The 19,014-nt window shown below is 33.6% G+C and overlaps 1 protein-coding gene across 2 annotated transcripts in view; it reads right to left on the minus strand.

Annotated features, from left to right (window-relative positions):
- LOC131438235 (uncharacterized) overlaps positions 1-19,014 on the minus strand; it is a 679,506-nt gene that overhangs the window by 330,338 nt on the left and 330,154 nt on the right. The gene's annotated exons all lie outside the window — the stretch shown is intronic.

Below are 19,014 nucleotides of genomic sequence, written 5' to 3' on the forward strand. Positions count from 1 at the left end.
GTCGAACTTCGTCTCACCTGAAATTATTTTTTTAAATTTGTGTTTTCGAACAGCAGAGTTGCCAAACGTTAATGTTTCTTTCCATTATTTCACTGATTACTTGGCTTACAATAAACGAATTACGTCAAATTCATATCCAACACAATAACTTCGTCCCGAAGAAGAAATATCATCAAGAATTATTGTGGATATGTTCAATGCTTTTGTTACGCAAAAACTAAACAAATGCACCGTTTGCCATCTCATCCTTCGAGTCAGTGTATTGAACAGAGATTGTAGATCTCTCTCAAACTAAAGATTTGACATGTGGGATGATGGATTGGATTGAATCATATCTGACTGGTTGTAGTATGACCGTGAGAATTGGCGACTGCGTTACTCCATCATTCATCGTGAGCTCTGGTGTTCCTCAGGGAAACCATCTAGGACCATTCATATTTCTGCCATATCTAAATGATCTGAATTTCGCATTGCAATGCATGAAGCTATCATTCGCCGACGATTTCAAACTGTTTCATTTCATCAAATATCTGAAAGACTCAAACTTCTTGCAGTCACAGTTGGATGTATTTTCTAACTGGTGCAAAGTCAACAGAATGGTTATTAACGCCTTCAAATGCTTCGTTATCTCCTTCTCTCGTAAACGAACCACGATCATGTATGATTACACTATTTCGCAGGCTGTACTAAAATGGGAGACATCAATTAGGGATCTAGGAGCGTTATTGGATTCAAAACTTAGTTTCAAAGATCACATAGAATATACCCTCTATAAAGCATTAAAGATTCATCTTTCGTATCTCAAAAAATTTCAACAACATATACTGCCTGAAATCGTTATATTGCGCTCTAGTTCGCGAGTATGCTGTTGTTGTTTGGGCACCATATTATCAAACAGAAAAGCTACGCATTAAAACTGTTCAGTGCAAGTTCATTCGTTTTGCTTTGCGTCGCCTGCCCTGGAGAGAACCATTTAATCTTCCAAGCTACGAAAATCATTGTAGACACACACTTCGATTTGCTATCTGTCCGCCGTGATACACAAAAAGCTGTTTTCGTCGCGGACCTCATCCAATCTCGAATTGATAGTGCAGATCTTCTACAACAGCTAAGTTTTGACATTCTTCGGCGTAATTTGCGGTTTAATCCCTTTCTCAGAATTCCTCGTGCTAGAACTAACTATGGGTTCATTGAACCGTTTTCGAGTATATGTCGCGTATTCAATACTTGCTCTGATGGATTTAATTTCAATTTATCTCGTAACACCATTAAAACCCGTTTTCTCCAAATATTTTCCCGCTAGTTTTATTAGGATAATTAGTCAATATGAATAGTTGTTAGTTAGCTTTGTAGTTTAAATAAGGGTAATTTAAGATTTCGTTATGTATCATTTGGTCAAATGTTATTTGTTGATACGAAAGATGAGAAGGTTTTATGCCTGCTGGAGAAGGAGAACCAAAATCTCAGCTCCAGCAGGCTTTTCCCTTGCTCCTAAATAAACAAATAAATAAATTAACAGGTGGATGCAAAAGAGATGACCAAGATAAATACTTTAAATTGACCCCACAAATTTCCAAAAGCAGCCCTCGGGGATTGTTGTTTATCATTGAATATTAAGACTTATTTGTACTGAAGACGTTTAAAATTTAATAGCAAATCCTTAGGGATTATCGAAAGTAATAAACTAATTTTGAACGGTTGTCCATAACCTACTTCACCGCTAGTGATATTACTTAGTCGTGTTTGATGAATGTTCGTAGCAGGATAATGACAGGATCAATTTTCGATTAACGAATTAGCGATAAAATGAAAAATACTTGGACATTCGAAAGTTCAAATTACCCTTTTATTAAATATTGTATCCATTAACTTTGACATGAACGCTATTGTCGTTCAAGAATTCTATCAAAAGGCCTCTCATTCGTCGAGCCACCACATCGGTTTGCTTAGTATTCAGTCCTGAGAATCAATATTCTGTTCTAGCGGAGTGAACATGAGGAGTGATTATACCAGTATTCTTCTTATCGTTAAAGCCAATGTTAAAAACAGCTGATCTCACAACTAATGGTTCTTACATGCCACGACCTCTCCTTCAGATATGATATTCACGATTTGCATATGGTAATTCGTCAAGTAATCCGAAGTTCGGAAAATGAAATGATTTGGCTTCCCAAGTAACAATTTTTGTTATGCTAGCTTGTTTGTGACTAGTTTGCAACCAGATATTTGAGTGATTGTTACTAACATCTAACCACTTGCATGACTCAAAAAGCGCAGTTTCTACTAGTTGTTAAGTCGGCTAAAAATATGTTGTCGTTACGTTGTAATGCCATACTGAAATAACTTATCTTTTCATAACTTGAAAATAACTTGTTTCCAAGTAAACTAGTTGAAACTTAGTCACCATCGACATTATAAACATTTAATGAATCCAGAATACTTTTCTATCATCAATAAAAAAGCAGAAGAGTACTTTAAGTCACAAACTTGATACAAGGTACAAATTTCACAACGATCCAAAAACTGTCGAGCGGAATTCAATTTTACTAAACTGTTTTTTATGCGCCTTCAATCCAAATCTGTTTATAAAGATATAAAAATTTAACAACAAAATAACCCTATGTTCAGAATGCTCAAAATTATTCCAAGTAGAGTGATTTCTCATCATTTTAAATTAAAATATCATGAGAACTATAATATTATCACAATCGATGTTCAATCCCTATATTATATTATTCGTGTTTATGACGGTGCATAGAACAAAAATGACTTTTCTGCCTTTCACTATTTTCGGCAAAAAGTAGTTTTGAAAAAAGTAATATCCTGGTTTTATTTACGTTTCACACACTTCTTGAGACTCCATATTGTGTTCGCCATATTCAAACCAACAAAGGTTGTTTTGTTTGCATTTTAGTTATCATAACGTTGGGAAAACTTACCGATAACTGTCTGATATAATGAAGAAATTATATGTTATAATCTTATAATATCTAAGTTATTGCTATATCAATTCACAGTAACGATTCACATATACGTTAACGTATTTACAATGGTTTCGCAACGGAAAATAAACCTTTTTCAACTAGTAGCTAAAAACATAGCTGTGATTAAAGATATGTTAGAATCAAGTAACGATAACTTACAAATGATAGTTAGTTTAATGTTTACGTTATAAAAAAAACACTGCTGTCACATTGTTTTAACCAGTATAACATAAAAAACATGTTCGTGCTCTTGTTGCAACATATTTTGGACTTTGTCGTATCAGAACTAGTTGCGGATTGCTACTTGAGTTAAGCAGCTTACAAATGTCATGAATACCATCCGTTTTGAAGTAAACCACTCTTGAAAACTCACTCGAATCGGTTGAACAAACGTCAGCATGCTAAATGCAAGGAAAATATTTTCATCTGAACTCATTATTTCAACAGCAGAATCCTATCATTGATACGTAAAAAAATCGTTACATAATTTGATTTGTTCAACTCACGCCCACGATGGCCAACATAATTCATCTAACTTCATCTACTGGTAAATGACATTAGAACTTGTGTTTCTGTTTACGGTATAGCTAAAACAGTCATTTGGCAAGTAATGATTTTGATACCCTATTAAGCACGTGTTTCCAAATGACGAATCAATCATGCATGTAAAATCTCCACCCAAATCTACTCGTTACGCGCCAAACGATTTTCCAAAGATCTAGTATTCTTTTCTTCAACGGCGAAATACTGAGCATCTCCTTGCGCGCCAAACATCAATTGTAGACCTAGCAATCATTGGCGACTTTTTCAGTGGAAAATTCCATTGTTCATACAAAATAACTTTATTGGTTTTTCCCACTTTTCCGGTAAGTTTACCTAATTTTTTTGATGTACGAACCCGGTGGGGGTAAAAACTGATCAAACAAAAAAAAAGCATCTCAATCCGTCCATCCGTTCTTACGTGATGCGATTACAAAGAATGATCTCTGTATTTTTATATATATATACTAGCTGACCCGTCGAACTTCGTCTCGCCCGTTTTTTTTAATTTATGTTTTCGGACAGTAGAATTGTCAAACGTTATGCTGTTAATGTATCTTTCCATTATTTTACTGATTACTTGGCTGCGATGAATTCATAAAAAAATTGTGAATATGTTAAAAGCTTTTGTTACGCAAAAATAAAGCGAATGAACCGCGAATCATCTTTTGAGTCAGTGCATCGAATAGCGATTGTTGATCTCTCTTAGATTATGGTTTCGTCATATGGAATAAAAAGTGAAGCAAAAATAACTGAGATGACTACTTTAAATTGATTAGAACAAATTTACAAAAGCTGCCCTCGCGACTTGTAGTTCGTCACTTCTCGCTAGTCTGGTGATATTATTTAATCGTGTTTGATGAATGTTCGTAGCGTGACAATCACAGGAGAAAATTTCCATTAACAATTTAGCGATAAAACTTTATTTTTACTTTTAATGTATGACTTCTGGTCAGTCAGTAACTATTTAGTAAATTTTTTAGTGTGGGGAAGTGTGGTGGGCAAAAAAAATTAACATATCAGAGACTCGGATGTTTCGCATCGCTAAGTTCGACTCCTCTAGTAGACGGTAAAAGTTTAGATGCGAGAAATCTTCTTCTTACTTAAATGAACCTTGTTACGTCGAATTTTTCGCACTTTATCTTCAAATCCTTACTCCTCCTTGAGTACTATGGTTAGTTTGATATTGTTAAAATATCGAATGATAAAAAGAGTAATTCTTGGACATTCGAAAGTTCAAGTTACCATTCTTTAAAATATTGTATCCATTAACTTTTACATGAACACTGCATTCGTTTAATAGTTTTATCAATAGTCATCTCATTAGTCAACACCACATAATTTTGTTTAGTACCCCACCTACAATTAATGAATGGTGGAGTTCGGCACTGAGAATCTATATCAGAAAGTTTTATATGAAAATAATGTGCAGTTCTTCTGTTATAGAGAAGTTAAGATGAGGAGTGATTGTACCAGTATGAAGCTTATCGTTCGAGTCAATGCATAAAATCTCACAACTAATGGTTTTCAATCCACCAGAATTTACCCGACGCGAACGAACTTCAGCATGCTAAATTCAAAGCAAACCTCTATGATTGATCTCATTATTTAAACAGCAGCATCTTATCATTGATTCGTACAAAAATCGTTCTATTTATAAGGTGATTTGTTCAACTCATGCCTACGATGGCCAACAATAAACAACTAACTGATTACATTGCACACAATGCATCTTCTGGTAAACAGTATCAGAACTTTTGATCATGTTTACGGTATAGCTAGAACACTTGCGTTCCATCATTGAATCATTTGGCAATCAATAATGTTGATACCCAATCAAGCACGTGGCTCGAAATGACGAACCACATGAATTCACACAAAACCACTCGTTGCGCGCCAAATGATTCTTTCAACGATCTAGTATTCCTTTCTTCGACGGCCAAACACTTATGCAACTCGTTATGCGCCAAACACCTATCGATGATCTAGCAATCATTGGCGACTTTTTCAGTGGGGAATTCCATTGTCCATACAAAATAACTTTATTGGTTTTTCCCACTTTTCCGGTAAGTTTTCCTAATTTTTTTGATGTACGAACCCGGTGGGGGTAAAAACTGATCAAACAAAAAAAAAGCATCTCAATCCGTCCATCCGTTCTTACGTGATGCGATTACAAAGAATGATCTCTGCATTTTTATATATATATATAGATATATAGATATAGATATGAAAAAAATTCACAACAATCGTGCTCCGGGTATGGCCCCATGCACCTACACATTACGTCACGGTTCCGGAATAGTATCAGCCATATTAGTCCGCAGTGGAATTTTGAACAAGCTGGTTGTCGAATGGAAAATAGAATTTTATTAGAATTCAACTGCTGGCTCCGGAGTTTGGGGTCAGCTAAGTCGGTAAATCATTTTTGCGCCGCTGAATTTTATAAATAACGGAGATACAAATGAATTAATTTCAAATTCACGACAGATCCAAACAAAACTATTTCTTAATCATATTTCTATAAATAAATGTATGAATCGAACCCAACGAACAGAAATTGAAACGAAAAATTTCAATCCTATGCAGTCGAAGTTCACAAAATTTGGGAGCTTCGGGAGAATTCTATAAACATTTATGACATTGGAAGAGTGGAGGAAAGAGTACTAGAAATCAGTGCCGTAGTGAGCGTTTCTGACCCCCGAGGTGAAGTCAAAATTATTCGCCTCCACCAACTTTTCAACCAACACTATAAAAACGAGCTGACCAATCTCAAGCCATTTTGAATTTTGTTGAATTCTTATTTCAGCCTAGAGTGTTACATTAAAACTTAAACTCCACAAAAGGTTACTGAAAACTGTTCTAAGACCCTATTCCTGCCAATTATTCGGTTTATAAAGCATAGTAAAGAATCAGTATAAACCTGTGTTAAATCTATTTCGAAATGGTTTTAGAATTCAAAAAAGTTCAAAAACCTACTTTACGGACAACATTGAATTTATTCGGGTGAATTACATAGTAAGAATTTCATTTACGATTTTGAGCATTTTTTTAAATTAGAAAAAATATGCGATTTCATTTTTCTCGCGAGTGTATAGATAAAAACCTATTTTAATCCACCTAGTGGTGTAATGATGCCTTTCTCATATTACTCATTACATCATAAATAAAACCGTGAAATTCGCAAAAACAACTGTTTATTAGGAAAATTAGGAAAATTTTCTCGGACCTAATATCACAAACTCTATAAATACTGTTTACCCTGTAGTTCTGGAACCGAAAGTAGTATCCACAACAAACTAAGGAATCCCGTATGAAACTGTAAAACTTTTCTTTTCAACCTATAAGTTTGTGAAAATCGATCCAAGAAACGTGAGTGAGATCCTTTTTGCAGTTTTTAATCACTATTTCCAATTCTCCCGAAACTGGATTCAGATGAACGGAATAGCCGAAGTTGGTTCGTTTGCTACCAACAAATATGACTAACAAATTGGAACAGTTTTAAACGTAGTTAAACTTATACTTACTATCTCATGCTCTATTTCGATTAAACCAATTAACACTCCTAATACCAAGCCTAAAAAAGTTACGCGAAGCACCAAGCCTCAAAAAAAGTTGGAACGGTAACTTTGAGCTACCATAGCTCAGTTGTTACTTGACCAATTTCGATAAATTTTTCACCCTCGAATTTTGTGAAGTTTGTAGATTATTTTAAGTATATCATTATTGGCAATCTTTCGGGAAAAACTAATGAAAATCAGATTTTTCCCGTTCCAAGTTTTTTTTCGAGCTCAAAACGTGCCCTATCTGCATTCATGCGGCACCTGCATCGCGAATCGGATATTGAGAACTTCAACTTTACCGAGTCATAACATTGTTGTTAGTCAACCGATCTTCAAAATTTGTTCACCATTGGAAAGGTAATACTTCCAGAAATAGAATGCACTGAAAAAACCGATAAATTGGGTTATCTACCCAAAGTTATAATGAAAACTGTAGATAGATGACCTAAGCAAAGATGAGACTTTTTACTATGATCGTAAATATCTCGAAATTCAAAGCGATGACCTATATATTTTTATACATCATTCGATTGCTAGTGATACCAGCTACAATTTTCGCTCAATTACCATTCCTACACAATCAGAAGAAAACATTGAGTAATCGATGAATTTATAAATATATATGAATTTTTCATTTTTTTCACTTGTTTGTATATAACTCGAAAATTAAAGCGATGACATGTACATTTTTTTGATTCAAAATATTGGAATCATTACCAGAAACAATGTATTGATGATCAAAATTATATATCCGTTCAAATAATCTCAAGAAATTTGGTACAAATACAGAGAATTTGTGTTATTGGGAAAATTTTGCCAAACAACATGAAATCAAAACTTTGAAATTTTATGACATATATTTTTTTATTATTTTAGTTGGAAATTTATTATAAACAAAATTTACAAAAAAAAAACTGAAACTTGGATTTCACTGAAAATTTTAAAATTTTTAGTAAATAACCTAAAACTCTTAAAATATTTTTATATTGGACAAACGATCTAAACAATTTTTATGCACAACACAAACGCATTTGATAACTACTAAAATTCTGGTTTTGTTGTAGGTTTGCCGTAGAATCTCAAAAAATAGATAAAAGATCGGAAATTTTAAAATTTCCGAGTTAAATTGCATTGCACAGTGGTCCGGATCCACAATTTAGGGGGACAAAAACATTTGTGGCTTAACCTTATACTTTAAAGCTATGATATCTTCAAAGCAAATGATCAATGAAAGATAAGCCATATTTTGATGTACATTGTTATTAGGTTGGCTCTTATTATTAAGGTGATCCAAAACTTATTTTCTGGATGTATTGAGATAGAGGACTGCATTTTTCGGCAAAACTGTAGATAAACCCATATCGAGCAGCTTTGCTGAGGACATCATAGTAGTATCTGCAACGGTTTTAGTGTTACAGCTATTTTTAAAGAGCAACTTAGGGTGTTCCTCAAAAATCAGATTTTTTGCTCTAGCATTTATATTTTTCTCTTTTCGTATAGGTATCTTTGAACATCTTTTAGAGTTTGTTAAAACCAATTTTTTAATGACTGGCGTGTTCAGGTAGCATTTTCTGAACCGAAGTTATGAGCAAAACTAGTTCAAAAACAGGTTATTTTTAAAATGCTATATCTAACATTGAGGAAAACGAAAAAAATCCGTTTCTTGTATTTGACAAAAAATATTTTCGAGCATGTTTATAAAAAAAGGCGGAGGAGATATTTTTTAAATTTTTTTTAAATTATGTTCATACATTGGATTTTTTCATTGAAAAATATTCGTATCAGTCATTTATTAGCTATATAAGGTATTTTTGTCTTCTAAAGTGTCAAATTAATTCAAGTGCATATTCGGGAAGAAATCGTTCTGCATTCTTCGGGGAATGCAGAATGGTGTCGCTTTTGTAAAATCTCTAAGGCCTCTCGGTGGTTGGAGGTTTTATCAACCGTGCATTTTGGCACCTGCAGATCGTTCAGCATCCTTTCGGGGATGCAGGTCGATTTATTTCTTTATGTTTTGTGCTGTTTTCTCACCTCACCCAATTCTCAATTCCCTTCCATGTTCCTTTTATCCTTCCCTTCCCATCAGGAAGTTGATGAGAAGCTACGCAAGGCACGAATCTCCAAATAACTAGGGGAACATGCCACTTGAGCCAATTAGTTCTGATAACCTAGGTGCAGGATTTCAATCAGTAAAAAGCATTCAAACGAAGAGGTTGTTTTTCGAGACGAAGACAACTTTAAGCTGCGAATAGATTGGTTGGTAGGTGCTAATCGCAAAGGCTGCTGCAAAGCCAATATTCGGTGCGATTCCAGTTTCACAAGTACCTGAAATAGTGGAACTCACTTCACTGAGAAAGATGGCCCAACCGATTTGAGAACTGTTTCAATTTGTAGGTTACACTAGTTCATGCACTAGCTTTCATGTTTTTCAAAAATCAAACAAAACTGTTTGAAGAATACATTTTTATATGAGAATAAGAGAGATATTAGAAAGGCATCATTACACAACTGGGTGGAAAAAAACAAGTTTTACTTAATTTCGTATGATTTTTGTGCTAAATTCAGAATTCTACTTTTTCTAAATTGTTTACTAATAGAAAATTCAAATAATTTTCGAATTCTATACATTCCGAAATAATTCTAAGTTTGTGATATTTAAATTCTAATATTCTATCGATTATAATTGATGTCGTTTAGGATAGCGAAAAATTTAAGATATATTTTTTAGTTCTTAATTGCTTGTAAAACAAAAATCAAGCAATTTTTTTTTTTAAATTTTAGTTGGTTTCTTTGGCCATGGGTCAGTATATGGAATTCGTATAAATTTACGTTCTATTTCTTTTTGTACAAAGCCATTGAAATAATTTAAAATTTTCGTGTTGTCACAAAATTTATTTTATTAATAGAAACAAATTCTACGTCTCTTTGAAACAGATGAAATCAAAACGGATTCCAATATTTTCACTTTGATTTGCAGAAACGTTGGAACGCAATATATATCAGAAATTTTGAAATTTCCGATCTTCTACCGATTTTCTGAGATTTTACGGAAAACCTAAAACAAAAAAACCTAATTTTAGTAGTTAACAATTCTGTTTGGGTTGTGCATAAAAATTGTTTAGATCTTTTGTTCAATACAAAAACATTATTATTTTTAGAGTATAGGTTTATTTACCAAAATTTTTAGGTTTTTCAGTGAAATCCAAGTTTCAGTTTTTTTGTAAATTTGGTTCATAATAAATTTCCAACTAAAATAATAAAAAAATATATGTCATAAAATTTCAAAGTTTTGATTTGTTTTTTTTTTTTTGGCAAAATTTTCCCAATAATAGAAATTCTCTGTATTTGTACCAAATTTCTTGAGATTCTTTGAACGGATATATAATTTTGATCATCAATACATTGTTTCTGATAATGATTCCAATATTCTGAACCAAAAAATGTACATGTCATCGCTTTAATTTTTGAGTTATATACAAACAAGTGAAAAAAATTGAAAAATTCATATATATTTATAAATTCATCGATTGTTTAATGTTTTCTTTTGATTGTGCAGGAAAGGTAGTTTAGCGAAAATTGTAGCTGGTATCACTAGCAATCGAATGATGTATAAAAATATATAGGTCATCGCTTTGAATTTCGAGATATTTACGACCATTTTAAAAAGTCTCATCTTTTGTAAGGTCATCTATCTACAGTTTTCATTATAACTTTGGGTAGACAACCCTATTTTTCGGGTTTTTTCAGTGCATTCTATTTCTGGAAGTATTACCTTTCCAGTGGTGATCAAATTTTGAAGATCGGTTGACTAACAACAAAGTTATGACTCGGTAAAGTTGAAGTATTCAATATTTTCTATGCGACGTTTAAGCCAAAGGAACGAAATTTGGGAAGCAGATAGGGCATTTTGGGCGCGTGAAAAAAACTTGGAACGGGAAAAATCAAATTTTCATTGGTTTTCCTTCGCCAATCGTCAGCTACAAAGTTTTGGAATCAATCTACGAACTTCACAAAATTCGAGGGTGTAAAATTTATTGAGATTCGTTGAAAAACAGCTGAGCTATGACAGCTCAAAGTTACCGTTCCAACTTTTTTTGAGGCTTGGTATTTGGAGTGTTAAACGAAATCTAACAAACGAAACGAAACTGCGTTTCTGTTACTTCTGCATATGTAAGTCAAGCTAAATAGCATGAATCAGCAGCATAAAACATGTAGTAAGATTATTATTATTATTATTATTATTATTATTATTATTATTATTATTATTATTATTATTATTATTATTATTATTATTATTATTATTATTATTATTATTATTATTATTATTATTATTATTATTATTATTATTATTATTATTATTATTATTATTATTATTATTATTATTATTATTATTATTATTATTATTATTATTATTATTATTATTATTACTACTAGCTGAATTACCCGGCGTTGCTCGGAAATGTTTCTTGAAGGGAAGTCCGAAATAAATTCTCGAAGTTGTCCTGCTTAGTGAAATACTCTTGTAGTGAAACATAACTTAGACGGAAACCCGATCGAACAATACTCCGTTCATGTTCAGATTGCAAATGATCAGTGTCCCATCTCAGATCTCAAAATAATCATAATATCATTTCATGGCATTCTCGACAAATTGGGTCAGTTTTATATTTGAACCCTTTTGTTAGGAACATTTAAAACACCTTTCTCTCTATAAATACTTTCTTAGTAACTTCCGAGTTTCATATGTATCTCAATTTTCCCTCTTGTGAATATTTTGGTGAACATCACTTAGTTGCTAGAAATATACTGTACTCGTAAAGAAATTTTTCGTAAAACCCGATCAATTTTCCCTTACACTTTCCATGTTCGGGGTACTTACTCCACTCTCTCGCCCTCAAAATAACCTTGTAATCTATTTTGATTCAACTTCCTTTTTGTCAGTGAACTTACTACAGATCTCCTTCATGATTACCCTGAGTAGTGTAGTGTATCTGTGTTTTTAAAAAAATATCAATTCCCACCTTTGGAACATGTACCAAACTTGGTGGTGATTCGTTTAGCTGTTTCGTAGTTATGCTGAGACTTAAATACACTTGCGTTCATAGGCAGATAAAGATTATTTTCTCTTAGTTCTTTGAATTCCCCGGCAAAATGGAACCAAATCTTTTGAAACTTTTTAGAGAAAAAGACGACCTTGTAATTCTTGCCACTCTCTTGTTTTATAAAAAATGGGAGATTAAAATTTATTCTCAAAAACCCCTCCTTCTAGTCTAAATGTCGATTCTCGTCAAATTTCGTCATTGACCCTCTCCCCCCATGTTAAGGACACTTCCTACACACCTTCCCCCTGAAAATGTATTAATGATCATTTCTGAAGAGCTTCTTGCTTCTTTTATATCTCCTTTTTAGAGGGACGTGCTACATCCACCCCAAACGACAACCCTAAGTTGCGCAAAAAGTTTCTATGGTCTTCAAAAAGTATCGATTCTCTTCAAATTAAATAAATTTTTTCATGACCCCTGTTAATGATAGTTGCTACGCTCTCTCCCCCAACTATCTCTGAAGAGCAAAAAGCAGCTATACCAAGTGTGATAGTAATCCGTTCAGTAGTGTCGGAGCTATGCCGTTACATCCCCCTTTTTTAATGCACTTACTACATTCACTCCCCATATCTATCATATCTAAGGTATGGAAAATGTTTGCATGATCTTCAAAAATTATCGATTCTTGTCAAATTTTATGAATTTTTTTCTTGGCCCCTCCTGTTAATGATACTTGCTACGCTTCCTCCCCTACCTTCATGACTATTTCTGAAGAGCAAGAAATAACTTCGTGCAATAGTTCCGGAGTTATGCCGTTACAAACATTGCACTCCTTTTTAGAGGCACTTACTACACCCTATCCTAACATAATATCCTTATAATCTTATCTAAGTTGTGCAAAAGTGTCTTCAAAAAGTACCGGTTCTCGTCAAATTAGATAATATTTTTAATGACCACCTTTGTTCAGGACACTTGCTACGCTCCCCCCCCCTCCCCTTCCCACCCCCCGGGAAATATTCTTATAACCATATCTGAAGAGGAAGAAGTACATGTACCAGTTTTAATAGAAAATTTGTTAAGTAGTTTTGAAGTTATGCCATTACAAACATTACACCCCCCTTTTTAAAGGCACTTACTGCATTCATCCCCCATTAAATTATATCTACGGTATGCAAAAAGTTTCTAAGATCTTCAAAAAATATCGGTTTTCATCAAGTTATATGAATTTTTTCATGACCCCTCCTTGGTTATCACACTTGCGACGCTCTCTCCCCCCATAAAAATACGCTTATGACCATTTCTGAAGAGCAAGAAGTATCTGTGCCAAGTTTGGTGGCAATCCGTTCAGTAATTTCGGAATTATGCTGTTTTAAACATTACACCCCCCTATTTAAAGCCACTTGCTACATCCACCTCCCATATAGTCATATCTAAGGTATGCAAAATGGTTCTACGGTTTTCAAAATGTATCGATTCATATCAAGTTATATGAATTTTTCCATGACCCCCCCTTGTTTATGACACTTGCTACGCTTTCTCCCATATAAATTTAATCCCTAAACCATCTTTGAAATACAAGAATTACCTGTGCCAAGTTTGGTGGCAATCCGTTCAGTAGTTCCGAAGTTATCGCGTTACAAACATACAAACTTACATCCATTTATATATATATATGTATATATATATATATATATATATATATATATATATATATATATATATATATATATATATATATATATATATATATATATATATATATATATATATATATATATATATATATATATATATATATATATATATATATATATATATATATATATATAGATTATTGTTATTATTATTATTATTATTATTATTATTATTATTATTATTATTATTATTATTATTATTATTATTATTATTATTATTATTATTATTATTATTATTATTATTATTAATATTATTATTATTATTATTGACATCACTACACAACGTGTATAAAATAGAACAAAGCACGCCTTGTTCGTTTTGTTTTTTCTTCTTCTTTCGGTGTTGTACATATTGCCAATCTACATGGCGATTTGAAAACGTTGACACTCATCGCCCTGTAACTGCGGAACCGGAAGGCGGATCCGGATGAAATTTCAAAGTAGCTTTAAAGACAGTATGAACTTTAATTCGAATCAAGATTTGTGAAAATCGGTTCAAGCATCGCAGAGAAATCTAAATGAATTTAGTTTTAGGATTTTTTCTTCTCCACTTTCGGTGCTATCGGAACAGGAAAAGAGGGGACTAGTAATGCCAAATTAAGTTTTCTTTCCCACAAACTAACGAGCTCTGCAAAGTAGAAGAAAGTATCAGACATTTTTATGGGATTTGTACCTGTTTTTAACCATCGTTCGTGGAAAAATACTAATAAAATTGGTAATTTTCCACTTATAACGCTTTAGTTAGAGTCGGATCCTGATAAAATGTTCTACAAATTTTTGAGGTATTGTAAGACCTTTCATTTGAATCTTAGTTTGCGAAAATCGGTTGAGTTCTTCCAGAGGTAATTGAGTGTAAACTTTTTCTCAAATTTTCACATATTACCATATAACTACGGAACCGGAAGTCACATTCAAATGAAATTCAATAGCAAACTTTGGGACCATAATATTATTTATTTGAATCTTAGTTTGTGAAAGCCATCTCTGAAAAAAGTGAGTGCATATTTTTTTTCATACTTTTGGTACATATCATCCTATATCTCCGGAACCGGAAGTCAGATCGGAATGAAATTCAATAGCAGGCTATGGACTATGAGACCTTTCATTTGAATCTTTGTTTGTGAAAATAGGTTCAGCCATCTCTGAGAAAAGTGAGTGCATATTTTTGTTACATACACACACGGACGGCCGCACACACACACACACACACACACACACACGCACACAGAGAGAGACATTTGCTCAGTTCGTCGAGCTGAGTCGAATGGTATATGACATTCGGCCCTCCGGGACTCGGTTAAAAAGTCGATTTTCACAGTGATTGCATAGCCTTTCTATATGAGAAAGACAAAAATGTTAAAATTATGTATAACTTTGTCAGGAAACAACAAACCTATGCACTACCTTCAACAAAAATGTGGGATTTTTTATTTTCTTCAATTATTCCAAACAAAGTATGCATAAAAAAATAACTCAAAACATGTTATGAATAAAAAACTGATTTTAGGGGCATTGCCATGAAAACGATTTGTATATCCGAAACGGTGCGACCTAGACTTTTGGTATATTTGACAAAGTAAATTATTTTCAATAGTTCTAAAACTTTGTAGAAGAAAAAAAATTTCTATCTCTTCAGAAAAAAGTTATGGTTATATTTTTTGTCAAAGTAGGCCATGAACAATTAGGGATAGAATCAAATTACGCGGTATATATTTGTAAATAATTTCTTAAAAGCAACTACATACATTAAAAGAGCGGTTTGGCAGCTACTGATTTATGTCCACGTTTTACCTTTTTTTATAAATATAAAAAATAGGTATAGAATTCGCTCAAACTTTAGAAAAATTTTCCGAGGCCCGGAGGGCCGAATGTCATATACCAAACGATTCAGCTCGACGAACTGAGCAAATGTCCGTGTGTGTGTGTGTCTGTATGTGTGTTGTCAACTAAGAGGTCGAGATCTCAGATATGTCTGGACCGATTTTGATCAAACCAGTCGCAAATGAAAAGTCTCCTTGTCACCCAGAACGCTATTGAATGGTTTTGAGATCGGATGTTTACTTTTTGAGTTATATATTATTATCAAAATTTTCAGTTTTTTGACAGTGTCTGTCACATTTGACCTTGAAAACAGAATAGGTTTTCAGACTTAGATTCCGAACGGTAATAGCTATCCAACAAGCCATAGATTGTTAAAATCCTTCTATTTTTAACGGAGATATCGAAATTTTTGTGTAAGCGACTTTTTCCCCTATTCCAGCAGTAGAAGTTTTGAGCGCTGTCTGGCAAAGAAATGCTTGGGAGCAACATAAAACACGATTTTTTATACTGTCACATACATTTGTTTCTAAATACTCAAAAGACTGTGTACAGCATGATATTTTACCTCGGACCGATTTTAGCACGGTTCGTTTTTGGCAACATAATCATTCGAATATGCCATATGTAAACCAGATAATGGCAGAATTTTCGAGTTGAAAGCAATTCCATAATTATATTGATTTAAACGATTTACAGCAATAAATGCTGGAAGAACATAACACCCATATACCATTCGAATCAGATCGTCGAGATCAGCAAATGCGTGTGTGACAAATAATTTCACTCAATTTTTTTTGGAGATGACTCAACCGTTTTCTACAAACTCAGATTCATATGAAAAGTTGTATACTTCCAAACAAGGTTTCTGAATTATGTTTGGTTCCGACTTCTGGTTGCGGAAATACGGGATGATATGTGAAACGAAATTAAAACTGTGTAACTCATTTTTCTCGTAGATGGCTGAACCGATCTAAGATTCAAATGATATCTAAGAATCATCTAAGATTCAAATGAAAAGTTTTAAGATTCTATAAAACATCTTGTTTTTCAGTCAGATCCCACTTCCGGTTTTGGAGATACAGGGTGATTAGTATAAAAATGTCTATTTCACATAATTTAATCAGGTTTATCTGGTTAGCAGATTTGGATAGTCGACAACCAAATAAACTTATTTCATTTTTGGTTGTATTCAGTTTTCGATTCGGAAGGTACCCAAAAATTCAATTCGCACTACAGTTTCTCAAAGATGTCCACATTGATTCTCAAACATTTTGATACAAATGTAAATTATACAGCTACTCAGGTGAATTTATCTGACTTCGGTCATACCGATTTTACAATTCCGGTTCCAGTATCAAACCGTTTCTCAAAGCTCAGTCGTTTTCTCAAAAAAGCCTAATCGAATTTCAGAAACAAAAGTTCAAATTAAAATAAATCCAATTTTACCCAATTCTTATTCATTCGATTCTCGAATTGCAGGATGATGAATTTTTAAAATTCAAAGCGATATAGAAGATGACAATCCCGAAAAGCTTCAGAGTTAGACTCAAAACTATTGCAATTTATTCGTCATATGGCCATACGAATCGGTTTGGGTTATGCTGGTTCCTGAATATCGGCTCTGGAAGTACCTTAAATTACCCTAAACTCTAAAGTGAAAATTACTTGGATATATCATGGAATGTTTAATCTATTGTTACACTTTTAGATTCAAATTCGATCCGATTTTCAGTTTCGACATTACAGAGTAATGAGTGATTAAAATCTCAAATTGCCACTTAAAACGACTGACGTTAGAATAATGTCATGAAAACTGAAACACTGACAAATATTCATGCAAAAAACACATGCGGATTGATAAAAAAGGTATCATCTCACTGCTAGGTGGATTAAGCACTTTTTTATTGATTCGAACCACTGTCGACGTATTGATCTTTCGATCGAATGTGGTTCGATCGAACCATAGCTATCTTTGATTGCGCTAGCGTTATTGGGAATACAAATGAAATACGATCGAAAAAATAATACGTCATTATTCAGAATAGGGTGAATGTTGTACCGTTACTAAAGGTGTAATAAAAAGATTACAAAATTGATGTTTTATGTCATATAATAATCAAACATGGCGAATTCAACATTCTTACAATCTGGATATATTTGGATCAAGTTTTACGAAAAGGCTCAGGAAACACATGTGTTAAGTCATTTTTAGGGTAAAGATAATGAATAAATATTCATCGAATATGAATATCAATAATATCGTTTCTTTTTTCCCGGTTTTAACAATAAGGTTTTTCGTTGGAAAGTATCTCTATTCAATTTGAAAAAATAAATTCAATCACATTTATTTCATACAGTCGACAATCTTCCTATAAAATAGCTTGAAATCCAATGCAGCACAAAAACAAAACCAGCTGCTTCATCTTTCGTACACAATAACTTCCATAGTCCATTGATTTACACCCTCCCGTTACTTGTTTCTCATTAATTTACGTTTGTGTTCATAATTTAAAAGACCAATATTTGCACAGAAAAATCAGACTCGCTATTTTCGAAAAGAGTCAGCGGCAATCCAACGAGCTAGGGAACTGGCACGCGCCCTCGGTTGCAGCATTCAACGGCAGGAGCAACGAAACAGTCTCGCCTCGATGCTCCTGGATTCGCTCGGAAGTAACCACGCCACGAAGTTCTTTCCATTCGTTTGGTTCACCCTTCGCCAAAAAGTGCTTGTGCAAGGTGGGATGCATCCTGTTCTAAATAGCTTCACCGGCTGCTAACACACACAAAAAATTTAAATACACATGGAAAAATACGCTCATCCCGCTGCACTGGCGGTGCGGTGAGACAAGACGCGTTCTGATTGTTAATAATTCAGGCGAAACCTTTCATCGTCCCACACTCCCATTGTGACGCATTTGACAATGAGTGCCATTGTGTGGAATTCTTTTCCTTCTAGAAAAGTCAGCAAGCCGAATGCTTTGTCTGAATTGATGTGAGATGTTACTTTTCAATCTTTTGCTTAATTTTTGGGTTGGGCTAGGGAAGGAGAGATCTCCCAATTTGTCTAAAAAGCAAATTATGTTTTAATTCTTTGGTTTTTCTATTCATTGCCGAGCGGGGTTGGCAGCCAAGGACGAAGACAATAGCGAATTCCCTTGTGAGCGGCATGGTTAATTTAAATTGCCGAAATTCATTGACGGTACGCGGGGCGCATCCTTAAACTGGGTATAGATAATTTAATAAAAAGAATAGCTGGTGCTGAACTGGGGTGCCGGCCGCCGGGTAGATTATGTTACAAGTGTCAGTATTATACAAGGTTCCTATGCAGCACAGCAAAAGTTAATTTATGTTCTGAAACGAAACTATTGTGTCC

Source organism: Malaya genurostris, chromosome 3 (genome assembly GCF_030247185.1).
Source record: "Malaya genurostris strain Urasoe2022 chromosome 3, Malgen_1.1, whole genome shotgun sequence".
Taxonomy (NCBI): domain Eukaryota; kingdom Metazoa; phylum Arthropoda; class Insecta; order Diptera; family Culicidae; genus Malaya; species Malaya genurostris.